The sequence below is a fragment of the Sus scrofa genome, chromosome 1 (assembly GCF_054392235.1).
Source record: "Sus scrofa isolate SSC_HxYL_T2T_F1_AM1 chromosome 1, Sscrofa_HxYL_maternal_Yorkshire_Landrace_v2.0, whole genome shotgun sequence".
Taxonomy (NCBI): Eukaryota; Metazoa; Chordata; class Mammalia; order Artiodactyla; family Suidae; genus Sus; species Sus scrofa.
The window spans coordinates 179,607,762-179,628,736 of record NC_139383.1 but is presented as its reverse complement, the minus strand read 5'-3'; the positions used below and the strand labels follow the sequence as shown (position 1 = coordinate 179,628,736).

The 20,975-nt window shown below is 41.1% G+C and overlaps 1 protein-coding gene and 1 long non-coding RNA gene across 5 annotated transcripts in view; one reads left to right on the top strand and one right to left on the bottom strand.

Annotated features, from left to right (window-relative positions):
- The window catches only part of LOC146406890 (uncharacterized), a 994,549-nt gene extending 982,579 nt beyond the window's left edge, over positions 1 to 11,970 (top strand). Inside the window, exon 3 of the long non-coding RNA XR_014817938.1 lies at positions 4,069 to 11,970. This is a non-coding gene — a long non-coding RNA (uncharacterized LOC146406890). The remainder of the gene's footprint in view (positions 1 to 4,068) is intronic.
- The window catches only part of THSD4 (thrombospondin type 1 domain containing 4), a 576,503-nt gene that overhangs the window by 510,881 nt on the left and 44,647 nt on the right, over positions 1 to 20,975 (bottom strand). The gene's annotated exons all lie outside the window — the stretch shown is intronic.

Sequence of the window (20,975 nt, the reverse complement as noted above, 5' to 3'; positions counted from 1 at the left end):
CCAACTAGGAACCATGAGGTTGCAGGTTAGATCCCTGGCCCTGCTCAGTAGGTTAAGGATGCAGCGTTGCCGTGAGCTGTGGTGTAGGTCACAGATGTGGCTCAGATCTGGCGTTGCTGTGGCTGTGGCGTAGGCTGGTGGCTACAGCTCCGATTCGACCCCTGGCCTGGGAACCTCCATATGCTGCAGGTGCAGTTCTAAAAAGACAAAAAAAACCACCCAAGAAATCATGTGGGTACAGTATCAAGCACCTAGGGGATGATCAATAATTGGTTGTTATTATTATTATTACTCCTACTAGCTAGTTTCCCCACCACCAGTGTCTCCCCATTCCCATCCACCCTACACACACTCCAGTTGACAAGAGAAATGTCCTCTCTACCTGCCTCCATCTATTGAGCTCTTTCCGATTCTGCTTCCCCAAACTATCTGGATCCCACAGAAAGGTTGTTCTTCAGTGAACTTGATAATGCTCATCTGTCTTTTTATCTTTTGGAGTAAAAACTTATAATTGCATATACATATCTGAAGATTTTAACATTTCTTAGTGTCTCCCATGGACTGAATACTTTTAGGTACATTCACAAACATTATTACTTTTCCACCTTCTATGGTGGACTAACATGATGCTTTTGCACATAAAAGCAGTCAGTATTTTTTTTTTTTTTTTTTTTTTTTGTCTTTTTAGGGCAGCACCTGCGGCATATAAGTTCCCAGGCTAGGGGTCTAATCGGAGCTGTAGCCACTGGCCTACGCCACAGCCACAGCAATACCAGATCCGAGCTGCATCTGTGACTTACACCACAGCTCACAGCAATGCCGGATCCTTACCCCCCTGAGTGAGGCCAGGGATCAAACCTGCATCCTCAGGGATACTAGTCAGATTCTTTTCCGCTGAGCTGCGACAGGAATTCCAAGTCAATAAATATTCACTGATTGAAGAAAGCAGTGCCCAGTGAGCACACGGAGGGCAAGTCCCATATTGTGGAGGATGACAGACACAGTCCCAGCCCTGTTCCAGGCTCGTGCATGCCAGGCTGGTTCATTCCTGTTCCTGCTCCCCTGGCTGCCTCCAACTCTTCCCAGAGCATCGTCTCTGAGTGGGATTCCAGGTTTAACAGCCCACAGGGTGACAACTATCCACAGTTTCCAGTTCTCTACAGTGAAGCCACTGCAGCAGGTCTTATGATCCCATGCTCAAGTACAAGAGTGAGCGCCCTAAAGCGGATGCTATAGAAGACCAGGACCAGCTGGTGTCCAGGAGGCAGAGGTATGCACACTCTTTAGGCACATAAAGGATACTAAAAAGTGGGCGCAGCCTTGGACTAGTAGGATTTAAATGGGTTTGGGAGGCCGCTCCAAACAGAGCATACATTCAGGATCAAGCCTTGATTTCAGCAAGCAACTGAGTGACAAACAGCAACAGGGCCCAGTAGGGCAACAGGCCACCCTAGATGGAGTCATAGGAAAACTGTACCCTACACTCATAAATTCATCTTCCAGGCCCAAAGTGTGGAAATGCCAGACTATTTCCAGACCCTTCCACTCTGTTCCTACTGCTGTGACCATGGGTGGGCTGTGCTTCTCAGTGGCAGGTAACTGCTACTGCTGGAAGCTGGCTGGGGCTAAGTTAGAGGAGGCCACTGCTATTTAGTGGCAAGAAAAGCAATCTGAGCTTGTGGTAAAGGGACGTGGATTTCACTTTTTATTGTCTATTAAAGGGAAGGGTTCTTAGAAACCCTAGCAGTTCTTCCTTTAGGTAACCTTGACTCTGTGACACTGGCCTAGAACCATAGCCCAAGTGGCGGAATTATGTGAAAATCCTAGAAATTGTAAATCATTAGAATTGTACCAACTGTACTTAGATGTCTATTTCATTATGTCACATCTCCATGTTATATGTTATTCTGTTTCCATGCTTGTTACTATTATTGACACGATTCTGTACACGGCACATCATGAGCTGCCCACCCAAACACCAACCTGTGCCAGGCAGAAAGAGGCAGGTTTGAAGCAGAGGCGGCCCTTTCTGGCTACGTGCACCCAGTCCACCCAGAAGATACAAAGCAGGGAGCCCATTGGAGGGTTGCACTAATACAATTGACCGACCCTTTGCATCCATGAGTTCCTCCTCTGCAGGTTCCACCAACTTCAAGTCAAAAATATTTTTTTTAGCACTGAGAACTAAGTCTAGATACTTACAGTGGAACACGACAATGGGAGAAAAAATTATGCATGTATGTGTAACTGGGTCCCCATGCTGTAGAGGAAAAAAAGGGGGGTGTTGGGGGAAATAACAATTTAAAAAATTAAAAAATATATATATATATTTTTAATTCCAGAAATTTCCAAAAAGCAAAACTGAAGTTGCCATTTACAGGCAACTATGTACACAGTCTTTACATTACATTTGCACTATTTACAAGGCATTTACATTCATTAGGTATAAGTCATCTATAACCGATTCAAAGTATCTGGGAGACTGTGCACAGGGTATATGCAAATATTATGCCATTTTATATATTATGCCATCCAGGAGTTTTGGTATCCAAGGGAGTCCTGGAACCAGTTCCCCGTGGATACCAGATACCGCAGATACCAAGGGACAGCTGTGCTCAGATTTCCAACACTGGCCAAACCCCAGATCAAAAGCAGGACCGGCAGTGTGTCCCCCAGGAGGAGTCCCACCCATTCCGCTCAAAGTCATTTGTATTCCTGTGCAGTCAGCAGTCTGCAGCCAGGTTTGGCTGGGGAGGTCCCACTGCTCATTTCTCTCCTAAACCTCCCTGGTGTGCAGCCAACTCTCCATCTTATTCAAACTTTAAAAACAGAAACGTAGGAAGAAAAATGAAGGCTGGAAAACTAATCTAACACTCGATTCCCGATTCCGGCTGTGCAGAGGACCTTAGCAGAACAGTTCCCAGAGGTGGGATGGCCTCTTCCAGCCTCTTTTACATAAAGCAACATAAGCAGCAGTAATGGACAAGAGCAGAAGTCAAAATAATCAACATGGACTTGAGCGACCACTGTATCCCGGGGTCCAGTGCTGGGAACTCAGGATGCCAAAGTGAGTCTACAACACAGTTCGACCCTCCAGGGTTTATAACCCACCCGGGAAAATAACACTGAAATACCTGAAATAACACTGAAATACCTTAAAATTAATGAAAGGAATGGAAAACACAAGTGAGTACACCACAAAGAGGCTTTTGAAATTCAGAAGGTTTGAAGAGGCCAAGAAGATGAAGCTCCAGGAGTGGCTTTACCCTGCGGTATGAGATGTCACCAAGGATCTGAGCAAAAATGTAGGTGAGGGACAGAGTGATCTGGGGACCCAGCAATAAACTGGTTCACGCGGAGGTGCTGCCTACACAGAGGATGAAAGGAAATAAGATTGCAAAGCTGAGTGAGTGCAGATCTCGAAAACCCTGTGCACTAATCTGAGGAGCTTGGTCTTTATTCTACCTGCACCGGGCAGCAGCGGAGGGCTGAGTGCAGAGGGAGCCGCAATGGAGTCTGGTTCAGAGGCCCAGGGCGAGTCTGAATTTCTGTTCCACCCCTGGTCCTTGGTTAAGAGCCTTGGCCAGGTTCCCAACCATCTCCCAATTGGCCTCCTTACAGGTAAAACAGGGAAAACAATCGTGGTCACTGAGTCAGAAGGTTGTTGTCAGATGGATAACAGATGTATCGCACTTAATGCTGTGACCCGAGCTCCAGAGTTATTTGTGGGGAGACATGCAGAGCACATTGGAGGGAAGACTGAGAGCGATGTGGAGGAGAGTGAGACTGGAAAGGGGGTGTCCCGCTGGAAGGTCCCCTCAACATCCCCAGAGCAAGGTAACAGCAGTGCCAGCACGTGAGAGGCATCAGGTACTGACTGGATAACAGAGCTTACTTAGCAAGGTGCGGAGCCCATGCCCGGGAAATCAGAAGACATGGTGGTGCCTGGTGAACACAGGAGAACACTGTGTGAATAGATGCTCTCAGGAGACTGGGACTCTGCACATGTCAGGTAAGGCCAGTGCTCTGGATCTGGAGAAGGAACCCCAAACAAAAGAAAGTGTGCAGAGAAGTGCTGAGGGACAAAAAGCGCACAGTGATCCTCCCAGGTGGGGAGGAAGGGGGAGAGGCTGGTTAGGTGCGCACCCTGGGTCTAGTTTCCCTAATCAGAGACTATGAGCCCCCAGGGCAGCAGTCCCTAGCCTGGACGAGAACTCACAGCTTCTAGGCAGAGATTCTCAGGGTGTGTGGCCCACTCCAGTAGTGTCAGCACCTCCTGAAATGCAAATTCTCAGGCCCCACCCAGAAACTCTAGGGAGGGGACTGCCCAGCACCTGTGTTTCAACAAAGCTTCCAGAAGATACAGAAGCATGTGCAGTCTGAGAACCAGTACTCTAGGGAACATGAAACACATACACATGGAGATGCCCAAGCTCACCACCACCCACTAAAACAGAATCTCTGGGGGCAGAGCCCAGGAACCTGTATTTTTAAAGCTCTTTAAATGGTGCTGATGCACATTCTGGCTTAGGTACCACTAATGTTGATTCCACCTGATGTAACAGCACCCCTGGAAATAAACAGACTATTTCCAGACACCTGATGGACAGTAATCATCCTAGGAATGTATTCAACCACACACTCAGCTGGTGTCTTGAGCAGCTCTCTTAACCTCTGTGAATCTCACTTTCTTCATCTGGAAAATGGGTATGCTCTTATCTCAAAAGACTAGATTGTTGTGTCAATGAAGTGAGGGCATCCAGCTTAGGGTTTGGTCATTTTGGGGGCACCTGATAAATGGTTTTCATTGAAAAAAGGAATGAAGAGAAGAGACAGAAGGGACATAGACAAAACAAAGAGCTTTGCTGCACTTGCGGAGCTTTAGCTCTGACTACAGTCAAGCAGAATTACTAAGAAGTTGATTCGAAGATGATTAACCGCACAGAACCCAGAAATACCCCATGGTAAGTCATTCTCTGATGACCCCCTGAAGGATCCTACCTGTCAACTGCACAGCCTGCCTCTGTAAACGTATAGTTTTGGTTTTTCTCCTGTCAAAAATCATGCTAAAATCATTATGTTAACTGATGTTAAAACAGCAAGCTCTTGTCAACTCTTGGCCAGGGGCTTCTGCCTAGAGGAAACCAAAGACACCAGAACATCCATTTGCCTCACTCTGTCATGTGTGGAAAATTTTAATTTGCCTCATTAATTGGGCGGGACATGGGAGACAGGCAGGCGGAAGGGCGTGACGGTGGAGAGCGCGGTCCAGAGGCAGCCTCCGCCTTTCAAAGCCTGTATCCGTGGCTGGTACTCGTGTGACCAGCCCTAGACCAGAAGCAGTTTAATCCTCCTATTCACCTTGAGTTTGCCACGCCAGTCCCTGTGGCTTCTTTCAGGCTCCAGGGTAAAGCAAAGACCCCTCTCCTCCCTTTCAAGCCCTCCAGATCTGCTCCTCCCGCCCCTCCAGTCACTCTGTCCTTGCCTCAGAAGATACCCCCATCTATGTGGCCCCTTGGGAACCCTAAACACACACCTTTCCTCATGCTGCTCCCCCACCTTCATCCGGGCCTCTGTCCCCTTTTGTCTGAGTCATTCTCAAATTTGAAGCCAAGACCTGCAAAGGCTCCCCTGTCAATCTCGGAGCTGCGGGCTCCCTCCCTTCTCCCAGCATCTATCTAATTCCTCTGCCTCCAGTGTCTACCCCGTTCAGAAATGACTTCTGTTCATACTTTCTGCCCATTCTAGTTTATGAGCACTTGACAGGCACGAGTAGGGTAACCATGTAATTCATCGTTAAAGCTGGATCACCTCTGAGAGGGGAAGGGGGTTCTATTAATAATTATATCAGGATAACAGGCATAAACAAGGATTGTCCCAGAGGAAGCAGGATGTGTGGTGACCTTAAAATTAGTCCCATCTTATGTATCCTTATATCCTTCTCAGCACCTGGGCTTTACAAACGGGAGCCTCTAAAGTGAAATGCTGGGAACCAGCTCTTGGAGGTTTAGGAAGATTGATCTGGCCGTGTTGCGTAGGGGAGACAAGAGCTAGAATAATAACGGCTCACAGTTATGAATAGAAATGAGTAAGTGACATGCTGCTTTTATTTCCTTCTCTATAGAAATGCAAATGCAGCCCAAGGGCTGATGTAAGGTTGAAACAAGTCTTGCATGAGAAATGTGGTTTGCATAGTTTAATACAATTTAATATCTACTCATGGCCAGCTAAGCATCTGTCTCTAATTCCACAGCCACGGTCCTTTCAAAGTCACTGCCTTTGGAGGTAAGTTTCTCAGAGAGAATGAGCCTGTGTCCAATGCCGGGAAAGCAGCAGCATTTGGCCACCAAGCTCCCCCCATCCCCACCAAGCAGCCTTTCCTGTTTTGTTTTTGGCTCCAGGAGAAGGACAATGAACAAGTCAATCAGTGCAGATTACCCTGCACGGGGAGGAGAGACACCTGACAGCCATACCCTTCACGGAGTCCACGGGGACAAAGGCGCAGGGCAATTGAGGCTGCCTGCAGAAGGCAATTCTCATCAACCCTTGGGGTTGCCTCATTGTTTTTGCTCTGTTTTCCAGAAAGTCTTTAGAGGAGGAGAGAGTGTGTGGAGGAAGGCAGGGCCTTGCCTATTAGCAGATATTTCAATGCGAGCATCACCCTCCCCCAACTCAATGTCAGGGATCAGCCCTTGCAAAGGAAAAGCCATCAGACAAGGCACAATCAGGGGCTCCCGGCTTTTCTGTCCTGCTCAACCTGCCTTCTCCCACTGAAAAAAGGCTGCTTTTCCACTAGGCAGGCTCCATGTATGGAAAAAAATTCCACCTCTGGTTTGCTCTCATTTGTACCCACCCATTGTGCACGGAGCAGAGGCCAAGACAGATTTCCTATTACAATGAATATCTGCCAGCTCTACATATAAGGACTCAGATCTCTGGTGACTAGTTAATGAAGAAATCTTCAGACACAGGGTTATTCATTCCGTACCTTTCACCAAGCAGTTTAAAAGCTTTCATTTGAACTACAATCGATCACCTGAAATGCCTTGCCTTCACTGGTATTCCCGTTTTCTGAGTTATAAGAGTCTCGGCTCTGTGGTCCATTCTGGAGATACAGACTTGAGTATCCAAAGAACAAAGCAAATGTCACAGAGGTTAAGTGAGTTGCCCAAGGCCACTTGAAACCCAGCTTGGAAGCCTGAGAACCAAATACCCCTGGGGACTTTGCCAGCCCTGCAATTTTCCCAGCGAGAACCGGCTGTTATTTCCTTCAAGCCTAAGCTCAGAGTCACTTGACCAGCCACTTCAAGGTAGAGGAGTTCACCCCGATCACACGGGTGTATTACATAATTAAGTGGCCATCACTTGAGGATGGAAGAGATCTGGAGTGGGTGTTGGGAAGCATAGGTTGCTCTTCAATGAAACAAGTCACAAGGTTGAAATCATTTAACCATGGGCAGAACTGGATGGTATAAACCCAGCTCCCAATGCCCCCCTTGATACACAGAGGTCAACCATCCATTCTCCTCTGTTTTTGTACTTGCTTTGTCCTCATTCCAGAATTTTTGCCTTCTCCTTCTCCCCCCTGGATAATTCCTATGTGGCTTTTAAGACTCAGCTTTGGGAATTTCCCTTTAAGCCTCAATTTCCTCATCTGTAAAATGGGGATAAGAGTAACTTCTATCGCAACAGAGTTGTTGTGAGGATTAAAAAATAGACAATGTGGGAGTTCCCATCGTGGCTCAGTGGTTAACAAACCTGACTAATATCCATGAGGACTCAGGTTTAATCCCTGTCCTTGCTTGATGGGTTAAGGATCCAACATTGCCATGAACTGTGGTATAGGTCACAAATGTGGCTCAGATCCTGCATTGCTGTGGCTAGGAAGTAAGCTAGAAGCTACAGCTCCAATTTGATCCCTAGCGTGGGAACCTCCATATGCTGTGAATGCGGCCCTAAAAAGACAAAAAAAAAAAAAAAAAAAAAAAAGACAATGTGCGGAAAATACAGTGCCAAGCATGTAGAAAGTGCTCAGTAAATGTTAGGTGTCACCATTAGCATCACCATTCTCCTCTGTGATCCAAAACTCAATAGCCAGACTTGATCATAGCATCTCCCCAGCTGCACTGCGATCACTGGCTCTGAGCTCCTCCAGGGAGGGGCCCGTACATCACCATCATTTCCCCAGTACCTGGTAGAGTGCCTGGCACACAGCAAGTGCTCAATAAACCTCCTGCATTTTTTTTGCATTGATAATTAATTCCAGACTGAACTGTGTGCCCTCCTCCTGTCAGTCCCTACATCGAGGTAGAATGTCTTCCCTGTAAAAGGCACAGGAGAATAAAGAAAGAGAATAAGATGTTCTTCTATTTTTTTTTTTTTTTTTTTTTTTGGAGCTACAGTGTCCAGCCTACACCACAGCCACAGCAATGCGGGATCTGAGCTGCATCTGCAACCTACACCACAGCTTACAGTAATACCGGATACTTAACCCACTGAGTGAGGCCAGGGATCGAACCCACATCCTTATGGATGCTAGTCGGGTTCGTTAAACACTGAGCCAAGATGGGAACTCCAAGAATGAGATGTTCTTGATACTACTCAGAAATACTGTAAGGCAACAATTCTCCATAATTCATTTGTACTTGGACATTTTATTACCTTCTTTTTCTCTGACTGCTTTCTACAGATGCTCATGTTTTTTTACTAAAACTGTAAGGACAATGATCTTAAAGCCAAGAGTTTTAATTCAAAGTGGAAAATTAAAACAGACCCACATGGCCTCAACAAAAGGAAACCAAGGTACACCAAAGAGAAATCAGGTAATATACGGATTTATGATCCAAACCACAACCCGTTCGCATCACCTATCACTGTAACAGAGGTAAAAGACACCATACCTTCAGGAGCCAACATATTTTGAACAATATTCAATCAGTAAAACTCTAGGAAAGGCCCTTGAAATTAGGTATAACTCTTTCCACAATAAGTTCAAGATTGGGCTTATATGGAGTTCTGTATCTGGGGTGGAACTAGAGTTATATAAAAAGTGATCAACTTTAGCTTATAGAATTAATAGTTCTAAAGAGGCTAGTCTTAGGGAAAGTTAGATGTTAGGACACCTGGTGGCGGCAAGGTAAGTTCTGTCACCAAAGGGCTTGGCTCAGAAGCTCCAATCAAATTTACAAGGTTGGTTTATACCACCTCGAGTCTTGGTTAGCAGGAGTTCACAGTCAGCCTAAACAAAGAAAAAGCTGTGGTTTGTAGCATAGGGAGAGTCAAGAAAAAGGAGTGTGGGAAAGAGTGAGTCCTCAGCTGTGACATTATTGCCATGCAAACAAGACAAAATAAAACCACTCCCATCACATCTCAGGTCAGCATGAATACTGATGGACAGCTACATACGACCAGGATGGGATCTGGGAGCTAAAACCTAATTAGGGCACAGAGAGGGGGCATTCCAAGGAGTGGGCTCCTGCTTTCTAGCGACCAGAGGGAGGTGGTGCTGCCTGAGCTATAAAGACAGGCACACTGTGGTTAAGATCTTCTGAATCAGTCACCTGGGTTTGCATCCTGCTTCTGCCACTTGGTGGCTATAGTCTTAATGTCTCTAAGCTGAGGTTTCCCCACCTATAAAACAGGAATAACAGTATCTGCCTTTGAGGGTGAATATGAACCATCCTTTTCAAATGCTTAGCACAGAGCCTGGCACACATGGTAAGTATTCTCTCATTGTTATCAGGGCTCATTCAGCAAGGACCAAGGACCATGGCCACATGAACTCCCAGGACACTACGTGGTCCTGTGACCCCTGCTTGTTCCCCAAAGTGACAAGCAGGAAATTCCTTAAAGGAATAAAGGGCCAGGGGGCTTGCCTTCATTGGCAGTCCTGAACCAAAGTGCTAGGGCGATTATGTTCCTTCTTCCTCTCTCTAAAGAAGCCCAAGAGATGAAGAAGGAGGAGAATATTTTAAAGAGAAGCCCCCTCCTACTAAGGAGGACTCAGTAGTTACAGAAGAACTGTCCCTATGGTTCCTAAGAGGCACTCGTAACACATAGCATCTTCAAAAACAAGCTCAGGGAGGAGACAACTACATGTAAACAGGGGCCTTCCTAGAAAGCAAGGGGAGCCTCAGGGCTGCCTCTGCAGGAAGATTTACCCATCTAAAGATTTACCCTGCAGGCAATTTTGACCCCAGGGGACGTTTGACAATGTCTGGAGACATTTTTGTTTGTCACAACTGGAGGAGCATCTTACTGGCATCTAGAGTAGAGACCAGAGATGCTGCTAGACTTGGGAAATTGCACAGGATGGTCCCACCGCAAAGAATTATCTGACCCAGTAGTTTAGCAATAGTGCCAAGGCTGAGAAACTCTGGTCTAGATAAATCAGGCTTGGGTAGAAATCATGCCCATGACATTAGAAGAGAAGCTCCTCAAGAAGTAGCCTGTCTTGGTATGCAGCATGTAGCTCAAGGCTGGCATTTGTCCTGATAACAACAGCAAACAACGACAGCAGCACTTACACTTACATCGTATTTACTGGATCAGGTGACATCCTAAACTCTTTATATATAAGTCACATAATCCTCCAAACAAACCATGCAATAGGTGTTCTTCTTATCCCCATTTGACACATGACAAAACTGAGGCAATGGACCTTGCCCAAGGTCTAGAATTAGTAAGCAGCAGAACCAGGCATCAACTAGGCAGCCTGGCTTCAGAGTTCAAGTTCAGAGAGTAGGCACTTGATAAGTGGCTGATGAGTAAATGGGAAAAAAAAAAAAAAGAGATGAACTTGGCCATTAGTAAAAACAGGCATTCATTATATAAGAGCAGCAATACAAGCAGAATGAAATTTGGAACAAAAGGCCATAGACTTCTCCTCTAATTCCGCAAACTAACCAAGGAGTGAGCATCCTGTGGAGGATAGAAGCTGGCTGGCATGTAAAGACTCTGCTTGCCAAATTCCTGCATCATTTGGAATCAGATAACATCATCCCTGGAGGAAAAGGGGGACCACTGACATACACACAAGGACAGTGGCCTTGAGACTGCACTGTTCATTTTCTTTTCCAAAGACCAAGATTTGTGGCATAAGTGATCAGTTATTCTCTCTGTCAAAACCTTGTTTTAACTGTAATCTGGCCTGGAAACATAACATAGTGGGGAATTGAGAAGTTATTTTAAAAACACCTTTTTATGGTTTGGGTTTTGTGTGTATAAGTGTGGGAGGGAATGGAAATTTCAAGAAAAAATTTAAGTACATAGAATACTCATTTTTTCTTATAACTATTTATAGTACCAAAGTCACTTTGTTAGGGTCAAACACACAAACTCTATTCTGTATAACTTGTTTGTAGTAAGATCACATTTGAGATATGGGTGTGAGAGTAGAGTTTGTTCAGACAATAATAACAAATTTATAATGTATTTATTTTTAAAAATGGTTACAAATGGAACTATAAACTTCCAAAGGAAGGAATTTATAAACTTGGGTTATGGGTGTTTCTGTGAAGCAGGAAAACTACTTGGAACAAAAGAAATATTCATGATATAGAAAATATATTTTTTTGCCCCTGAACTTGTAGGAATTAAATACAAAAAATAGGTTTTTAAAGAAATCAGGGCAGAGGGTGTCATAGGGAGGGACACTCAAAACTCGATGGCTGTCATTTTTGCCATTAAAAATGTCGGGTGGTGGCCTCAGTTTGCCCAGCTTAGTTACTCCTGCTGTCTGCTTTCTCTGATGGTCCCTCAGCATCTTCAAAGACTTCCACAAATAAAACATGTGACCTGAGTTTTTCTAGGTCTTCCATGTGTCATTTCTTGATTTGGAACTTTCCCACCAGATAAGAACTCTTTTTTTTTTTTTGTCTTTTTGTCTTTTTGTCTTTGTAGGGCCGCACCCGCAGCATACGGAAGTTCCCAGGCTAGGGGTCCAATAGGAGCTGTTTCTGCCGGCCTACACCACAGCCACAGCAATGCCAGATCCAAGCCACGTCTGCAACCTACACCACAGATCATGCAATGCCGGATACTTGACCCACTGAGCAAGGCCAGGGATCGAACCTGCAACTTCGTGGTTCCTAGTTGGATTCGTTTCCACTGCACCACGAAGGGAACTCCCAAGAACTCCTTTCATAATCCAGGGAAGGAGGGATCTGAAGCAGACAAGGATTAAAAAATGGGACCATGGCCCCTCCACAGGAGGAACCTGATAGATACACAAGGCTGGGAGGATGGAAAACCAATCCAAGTTAAGTCAGCTAAGGCTGGAGAAGGCAAAGAGGTCTCAAAGGGCTGGGCAGGCAGATTCTGTGTGCAGTTGGGGAAGCTGGCAAGCATTGGCCAACGTGACTTTGTGCCATCTACCCATGGGCAAAAAGCACACTCAGGAAAAAAAAAAAAAAAAAAAAAAAAAAAAAAAAGGAAAAAAAAAGAAAGAAAAAAATCAGAGATCTGGTAGGGAATCCTGGCCCTTACCCAGAAAAAGGCTAAGAGGTCTGGAAAGCCCCATTCTGCCCAAACCAAAAGCTGTAGAGGTTCTCTTTCTGCTACGTTGTAAAGGGCTTTCCAAACACAGTCCTAAGCTTGCTGTTTCATTTGTAATAGTAGCAAATTTGATTTTTCGGCCATTGGATTTGAATCCAAGAGATTTGGCACAGCATGAATTAACGAACATTGACATTCTTCCCAGGCCTTAATAAGGTCTTTTGACTTTAATTTCTTTATTTCTCATAAGTAGAAGTACTCTTAATTTTTCAGAAGCAGTCAGTTATATTTATGCCATTAGAAACAGAAGGCCTGACAAATACCAGCTGGAAAAGACACAGTGCCTGCTTTAGAGTCAGCTTCTAATCCTGCAAGGGTTCTGTGGCTGGACACTTACTAATGAGAACACGCCTTCTGCTGTTCTTTGAAGAGCATCTTTGTTTCCTGGTAACTCTCAAAGGACAATCCCACACTGCTCCAAAGACTTTCACTGCCATTTCAGTACTGGCATTTAATGCACTGCGTTGTTTTCTCGCTCCTTTTCTTTACTGAGGAATAAGATGCAGGAAGTGCAGAAAGTACGCTCATGGTAAGAGCACGACTCCTTACACTTTTAAGACCTAAATAACCAGCACCAAGGCCAAGATTGAGAATATTTCCAACATTCTGGAATGTTTCCTCATGCCCCTTATCAGTCAGTCCCACCCTCTGCCCCCACAGGTATCCACTATTCTAATTTTATTTTCACCACGTATTAGCTGTGCCTGTTCTTGAAACAAATGCAAATGGACTCACACTGTAGGTACTTTTCATCTGGCTTCTTAGAGTCAGTAAGAAAAAATGTATTCAATGAATTCATGTGCCATTCATTCAGTTGTTGCTTACACGAGTAGCTTGTTTTTAACAATTTTACTGAAGTGTAACTGACACACAATCAATTAGGCATATTTGGAGTGTACAACTTGATAAGTTTGCTCATGTGTATTCACCCACGAAACCATCACTATCATCAGGATAATGCACACAGCCATCACCCCAAAGGTTTGTTTGTACTCCTTAGTCCTTCTCCCTTCCTCCCCTTCTCCATCCCCCACAAACACCAATATGCTTTCTGTCATTATAGATCAGATCATCTTTCCTAGAAGTTTATATAAATGGATTAATACAGCACGTCCACTTTTTTGTAGAGATTCTTCCACTCACCATAATTATTTTGAGAGTCATCCACATTGTAGCATGTTATCAACAGTTCTTTCTAACGCCGAGTAGCATTTCTCTGTATGGAGAAGCCCCAGTTTGTTTATTCACTTATCTGCTGATGAACATTTGGGTTGTTTCCAGTTTACAGCAAATAAAGCTGCTATGAATAGTCATGTTCAAGTCTATGTATGGATCTATAGTCATGTACAAGTCTATGCATGGATTTCTTTTTCTCTTGAGTAAATTCTGGATTATTAGATAGGTATATGTGTGAGCTTTTTAAACTGCCAGACTGTTTTCCAGGGTAGTTTACCATTTGTACAGTCCTACCAACAGCCTGTGAGGGAAGTGATTCCTCCACATCACCATCAGCACTTGGTAGGATGAGTCTTTTAAAGTTTAGTTACTCTAGTAGGTGTGTAGTCATCCCTCACTGTGGTTTTAATTTGTATTTCCCTCATGACTAATGATGCTGAGCATCTTTTCCTGAGCTTATTTGCCAGCCAGGTATCTTCTTTGGTGATGCATCATTTCAAATCTTTTGCTTACTCTTGTATCAGGTTGTTTTTCCTTATGATTAGGTTTTGAGTGTTCCTTATATATTCTAGATACAAGTCCTTTATCCATATATGCTTTGTAAATATTTTCTCTCAGGTTCTGGCTTGTCCTCTCATTCTCTTTAGAGTGTCCTAAAACAAAAGTTAGTAGTTCTTATAAAATTCAATCAATCAACTCTTTGATGGCTCATGAGTTTGATGTATCTAAAAAACTCGGCTAGGCCAATCACAAATATTTTCTCCTTTATTTTCTTCTAGAAAGTTTAATGATTTAGGTTTTACATTTAGATTTATGATCAATTTTGAATTAATTTCTGCATATTGTGCAAGGTATGAAACTCACTCTTTTACATGTAGATATCCAATGTCACAAGATTATTTGCTGAAAGATTATCCTTTTCCCACTGAATAACCTTTGCACTATGTCAAAAATCAGTTGCCCATATTTTAGTGAGTTTATTTCTGTACTCTATTCTGTTCTACTATCTGTTTATCTACCTTGATGCCAATAACATATCTTTATTACAAAGTTTTAGAATAATGTAAACATTAGGTAGCGTAACTCCTGGAATTTTGTTCTTTTTTTTGAAATTTGTTTTAGTTATTCATAAATATTTTTCATCAGTTTGTTAATTTTTGCAAAAAGTCTGCTAGGAATTTTATTGGAACTGTATTAAATCTATAGATCAATTTAGAGAGAATGTTTATTTTAATGATGATGAGTTTCTTGCTTACAAACATGGTATATATTTCTCCATCTATTTGTCTTCTTTAATTTCTCTCAACAATGTTTAAGTGTACAGGTCTTTTACATCTTTTGCTAAATTTACCCCGAGGTATTTCATGTTTTTCATGCTATTGTAAATGATATTTTTAAATTTAATTGTTCTATTATTCATTGGTAAATCAATAGAAATATGATTCTTTGCATATTGACCTTATATCCAATAACTTAGATAAATGCACTTATTCTAATAGTCTTTTTTAAGATTTCATCAGATTTCCTACAGACAATTTTGCTGTCTGAAAATGAAGACAATTTTACTTTCTCCTTTCCAAGCTGGATACATTTTATTGCTTTTCTTTGACTGACTATATGAGCAGACATTCCAGTACAAGGTAGAAGAGAAGAGGTAAGATGAAACATCCTTGTCTTTTTTGTTGGTTTATAAGGAGAGCATTTGGTCTTTCACCATTAAGTATGGCTAGCTATAGGTTTTTAGTTGATGTTCTTTATCAGGGTAAAGCAAGTTTCTTTTCATTCCCGCTTTGTGAGAGTTTTATTAGGAATGGATGTCAGGTATCATTAAAACTTTTCTGCCTTTAATGAAGTAGCCATATAGCTTTTCTTTTTTTTTTTTCTGTTAATATGATGAAGAGTATCAACTCATTTTTAAATATTGAACCAAACTTGTATCCCTGGAATAAAGCCCACTTCTTCAGGATGTTGGATGTTGGATTTAATTTGCCAAAATTGTATTTAGAATTTTTGTATCCATGTTCATGATGAACAGTCACCTATAGTTTTCTTATCTTGTAGTACTTTTATTTGGCTTTGGTATGTAATGCTGGCCTCACAGGATGAGTTGGGAAGTTTTCTTCCTCTTCAATTTTCTGGAAGAGCTTGTGTAAAATTAGTATCATTTCTTCCTTAAATGTTTGTAAGATTTCATCGGTAAAGTGAAGAGGACCTGGAATCTTTCTTTTGCAGGAAGGTTTTAAAGTACCAATTCCATTTCTTTAATAAATGTAGAAATATTTACTTTATCTATTTTTTTTCTTGAGTGAGCTTTGGTAGTCTGAATCTTTTAAATGATTTGTCTTTTTCATCTAAGTCGTTGAATAGAGTAGTCATAATATTTGCTTATTCTGTTAATATCTACAGAACCTGTGGTGATGTTACCACTGTCTCTGATAATGACAATTCGTGTTTTCATTTTTTTTTTCGCTGATGACTCTAGGTTCAAGATTTATCCATTCTACTGTCCTTTTCAAAGAAACAATTTTTGGATTAAATGGTTCTCTTTACAGTTTCCCTGCTTCTACTTTATAGATTTCTTCTTTGATCTTTATTATTTCCTTTTTTCTTACTTTGACTTTAATCACTCTTCTTTCTCTAGTTGCTTATGGAGAAAACTGAGGTCGCTGATTTGATACCTTTTTTGTCTTTATAGGTATCTAGTTATATAAATTTTCCCCTGCATGACTGTTTCAGCAGCATCCCACAATTTCTAACATCTTGTGCTTTCAATTTGATTCAAGTCAAGGTACTTTCTCATTTCTCTTTCACCTCCTCTTTGACTCATAGATCATTGAGAAGTGTTTTATTTCATTTCCAAATATTTGGAAATTCTCCAGATTTCTTTGTCATTGATTGCTAAATTAACTGCATTATGATCAAAGAACAAATGGTAGATGACTTGAATCCTATCTGTTGAGACTTGTTTTATGGCTTCAAATATTATCTATCTTCAAGCACCTGAAAAGAATACGTATCTGATTTTGTTTGGGGGAATGTTCTCCAAATGTTCATTAGGTCAAGCTGCTTGGTAGTCACAGCCAAATCTTCCACATTCTCACTGATTGTTCTGTCTGTGTGCTCTATCAAGATCAGGAAAGACATACTGAAATCTCGGGCAGTAATTGTGGATGTATCTGCTTCTCCTTGCAGTTATATCAGATTTTCCTTCAGTTATTTGAAGCTCTCCGATTGGGTACATAGGTGTTTAGGTTGTTATGTCCTCTGATGAGCTGACTTCTTTATCATTATGAAATGACTCTTTATCCTTGATAATAACCTTTGCTCTGAAATCTACTTTATCTGATATTAATGGACTCCCTCCAGCTTTCTTTTGACTGGTGGTAACATGGGATATCTTCCTCTATCATTCTACTTTTAACCTAATTTGCGTCTTTATGTTTGTGTTTCCTGTAGACAGTACACAGTTCAGTATCTTGTTTTTTTGTATCCAACTTGTCAAACTCTGCCTTAGTTGAGGTGTTTTTGTGATTATTCGTATATTTGTATTATGGCTACCATGTTGTTATTTGTTTTCTAGTTATCCCATCTATTCTTTGATATCTTTTCCCTCTATTTCTGTCTTCTTTTGAAATATCTGAGTATTTTTATGATTCCATTTTATTTCCTTTTTGAGCTTGTGAGCTAAAATTCTTTGTTGCATTACTTTAATGGTTATATTTAGGGTATATTTTAGAGTATACACTTTTAACTTAGCACAATATAACTTCAAGTAATATGACACTTTTTTACACGTAAGAACCTTATAGGAGTTCTCGTCGTGGCGCAATGGTTAACAAATTTGACTAGGAACCATGAGGTTGAGGGTTCGATCCCTGGCCTGGCGTTGCCGTGAGCTGTGGTGTAGGTTGCAGATGCAGCTTGAATCCCACATTGCTGTGGCTCTGGCGTAGGCCAGTGGCTACAGCTCTGATTTGACCCCTAGCCTGGAAACCTCCATATGCCACGGGAGTGACCTTAGAAAAGACAAAAGACAAAAGACAAAAAAAAAAAAAAAAAAAAAAAAAGAACCCTATAATACTATACTTCCATATTTATCCTTCTCTGGCATTTACACTACTGTTGCCATACATTTTACTTATACATATGTTATAAACTCCAAACCCTCATTATATTATTTTCATTTAAAAAATCGATATTTAAAAGAGATTTAAGTAAACTTTTAAAACCCTATATATTTATCCATATAGTTATCATTTCCAGTGCATTTCATTTTTATGTGATATATATTTCTATCTGATATCCTATTCCTTCTTTGTAAAGAATTCCATTTAACAATTTCCATGGTACAGGTGTGGTACAGCATTTTCATGCCTGAACAAGTCCTTACTTTCATTTTTGAAAGATGTTTTTTTTCTGGGTATAGAATTCTAGGTTGACAGCTTTTTTCTTTCAGTACTTTAAAGATATTGCTTCATTTGTACAAGAAAAAGCAGACAAGAATCTATTGCCATCCTTATCTTGGTTTCTGTAGATGTAATATGTCTTTTTTGGCCTCAGGCTATTTCCTCACTCACATGAGTTGATCAGTGCTGTGCTGTGTCCTTGAGGAGAAAGTCCTGCAGATCTCCTGTAGTCCTCCCTCTGTGTAGCTCTCTTCTCAGGTGCTCTGCCCTGCAGACTCTCACAAGCCTGGTCTCAATGGACTGTCAAGTCCATCTCCTTAACTCAAGGAGTCCAAAAGGATCTGCCTGGATTCTCATTTCCTGCTCCCACTATGAGGATAGGAAATTTCCTCAAGGGAAATTTTAGCATTTAACTCCTTTGTTTCTAATCTCTGAGGGATCACTGTCTTTTGTTGCCTGATGTCCAGTTTTCTGGAAAATATTGTTTTATATATGTTGTCTGCTTTTCTTTTCTTTTCGTTGTTTCAGGTGAGAGAATTAGGGGAAATCTGGCCCCTGTTGCTCCATCTTGACCATTTTTGCTCTTATTCTAGACAAGAGGCCAAATCCAATCCCAGTTGTTCCATCTTGGCTGGAAACAGAAGTCTCTTTTTTAATTGTTGTCCATGTTACCTTGTATATATATAATATAATGTATCTATCTATTCTCTTGTTCATAAACTTTTGGATTATTTCCAATTTTGAGTTACTATAAGTAAACTTGTATGAACATTTTTATGAGCACGTTTTTGTTATACATGCACTCGTTTCTCTTGGGTAAACAACTAGGAATAGAATGGTCAGGCTGTAAAATAAGCCTATGTTTAGCTTTAAGATATGCTGCCAAATAGTTTTCCGAAGGGGTTTATGATTTAAACTCCTACAAGCAATGTATGAAAGTTTCAGGTGCTCCACATCCTCATCAGCACTCGTTTCTGTCAGTGTTTTTCCTTCCAAGCCATTCTGGTGGTGTCTCATTTTAACCTATATTTCCCTAGCGACTAATGATTAATTTAATTAATGATTTTAATTGAGCATCTTTTCATTTGCTTACTGGCCATTACCATATCCTCTTACATCAAGTGTGGTTAAAGTCTTTTACTCATTTTAAAATTGAACTTCTCTACTTTTTCTTAATGATTAGTAGAGTTTCTTCATATAATCTGAGTATGAATCTTTTGTCAAATATATTATCATGAATATCTTCACCCTGTCTATGGCTTATGTTTTCACTCTTTATTGTATATTTTGATAAACAAAAGTCCTTGATTTCAATACAATCCAATTCTTTTATGGTTAGTACTTTTGGTATGTTAGAAAATCCTTTCCTACCCTAATAACCAGGATATTTTCATATATTTTCTTCTGGAAACATTACAGATTTTTCCCTTCTTCTTGAATACAGCAGCAATGATACAAGAAGTTCTATGTTACCTAAAAATTCTTTTTTCCCTTCTACAGGCTTTCTGTTCAATATCCAATTGTAGGACATTGTCAAGAGGCAATCTGAAGTCAATGGTTGTACACTATTCACAAAGCCAAGGCATGGAAATAACCTAATGTCCATTGACAGATGAATGGATTAAGAAGATATGGTAATACATATAATAGAATACTACTCAGCCACAAAAAAGAATGAAATAATGCCATTCACAGAAACATGGATGCAACTAGAGATTATCATACTAAGTGCAGTACGTCAAAAGAGAAAGACAAACACCACATATCATTTATATGCGGAATTTAAAATTTGGCCACAAATGAACCTATCTACAAAACTGTGACAGATTCACAGACATGGAGAGAAGACATGAGATTGCAAACGGGGAGGGGGAAGGAGTGGGATGGACTGGGAGTCTGGGGTTAGTAGACACTAACTATTACACACAGAATGGATAAATAATAAGACCCTAGTGTATAGCACAGGGCACTATATCCAATCTCCTAGAATAGATCACAATGAAAAATAATATATATACAAAGAATGCATATATATGTGTGTGTTTATATATGTAAACCTGAGTCACTCTGCTGTACAGCAGATATTGGCACAACACTGTAAATCAACTATACTTTAATAAAAAATAAATATATAAAATGAATTCAATGGCTGCACATAGTAATAGTAGGCTCTAAACCCATTACAAGGTCCCCTGCTGTTTACATGGTGACTTCTAATCAGTTATCAAAACAAATATACTTCACCCTTACTTCATTCTGTAGTGTCTATGTTCTTTTTGTTTTAAAGTTTCTATAAATAACAGATTGAAGAGCACTTCTCTTTGGCTGGTGGCCCTAGAAGTGAGTTTTCATTTTCTTCTTCTAGTTTTTCATTTTCTAAATTCTCTATAATAAACATGCACACTTTTAACTAAAAAGTAAACTCAAAAAAAAAAAAAGAGCTATGGGTTCATTTGTGGCCAAATTTTAAATTCCGCAGTTGTGATTAAAGTATATGTATGTTTTCCCACTTTTAGAAATAATATATGATGTTTCATGATTCTTTCCTAAATAGATTATGCTGACCATATTGTAATTTATAAAGCAACTTGCTCAGTGAATGTCTGTTGGGCAGACAGAACAGTTTCATTAACTTAAAACCTTCCTACAATCTACATATTTTCCCTTACTAATAACGTATGGTTTTTATTAAAGTCTTGGTCAAGGTTTTTCCACTCTCCGTCTTACCTTATCTGCAAATGAAGTCACAGAGAGTTTTAAAAATATAATCATTTGCCAAGTGTCATTAAATAACTACCAAGAACAGAGGGTGAACAATCCTTTGTGATGCCATTCGTG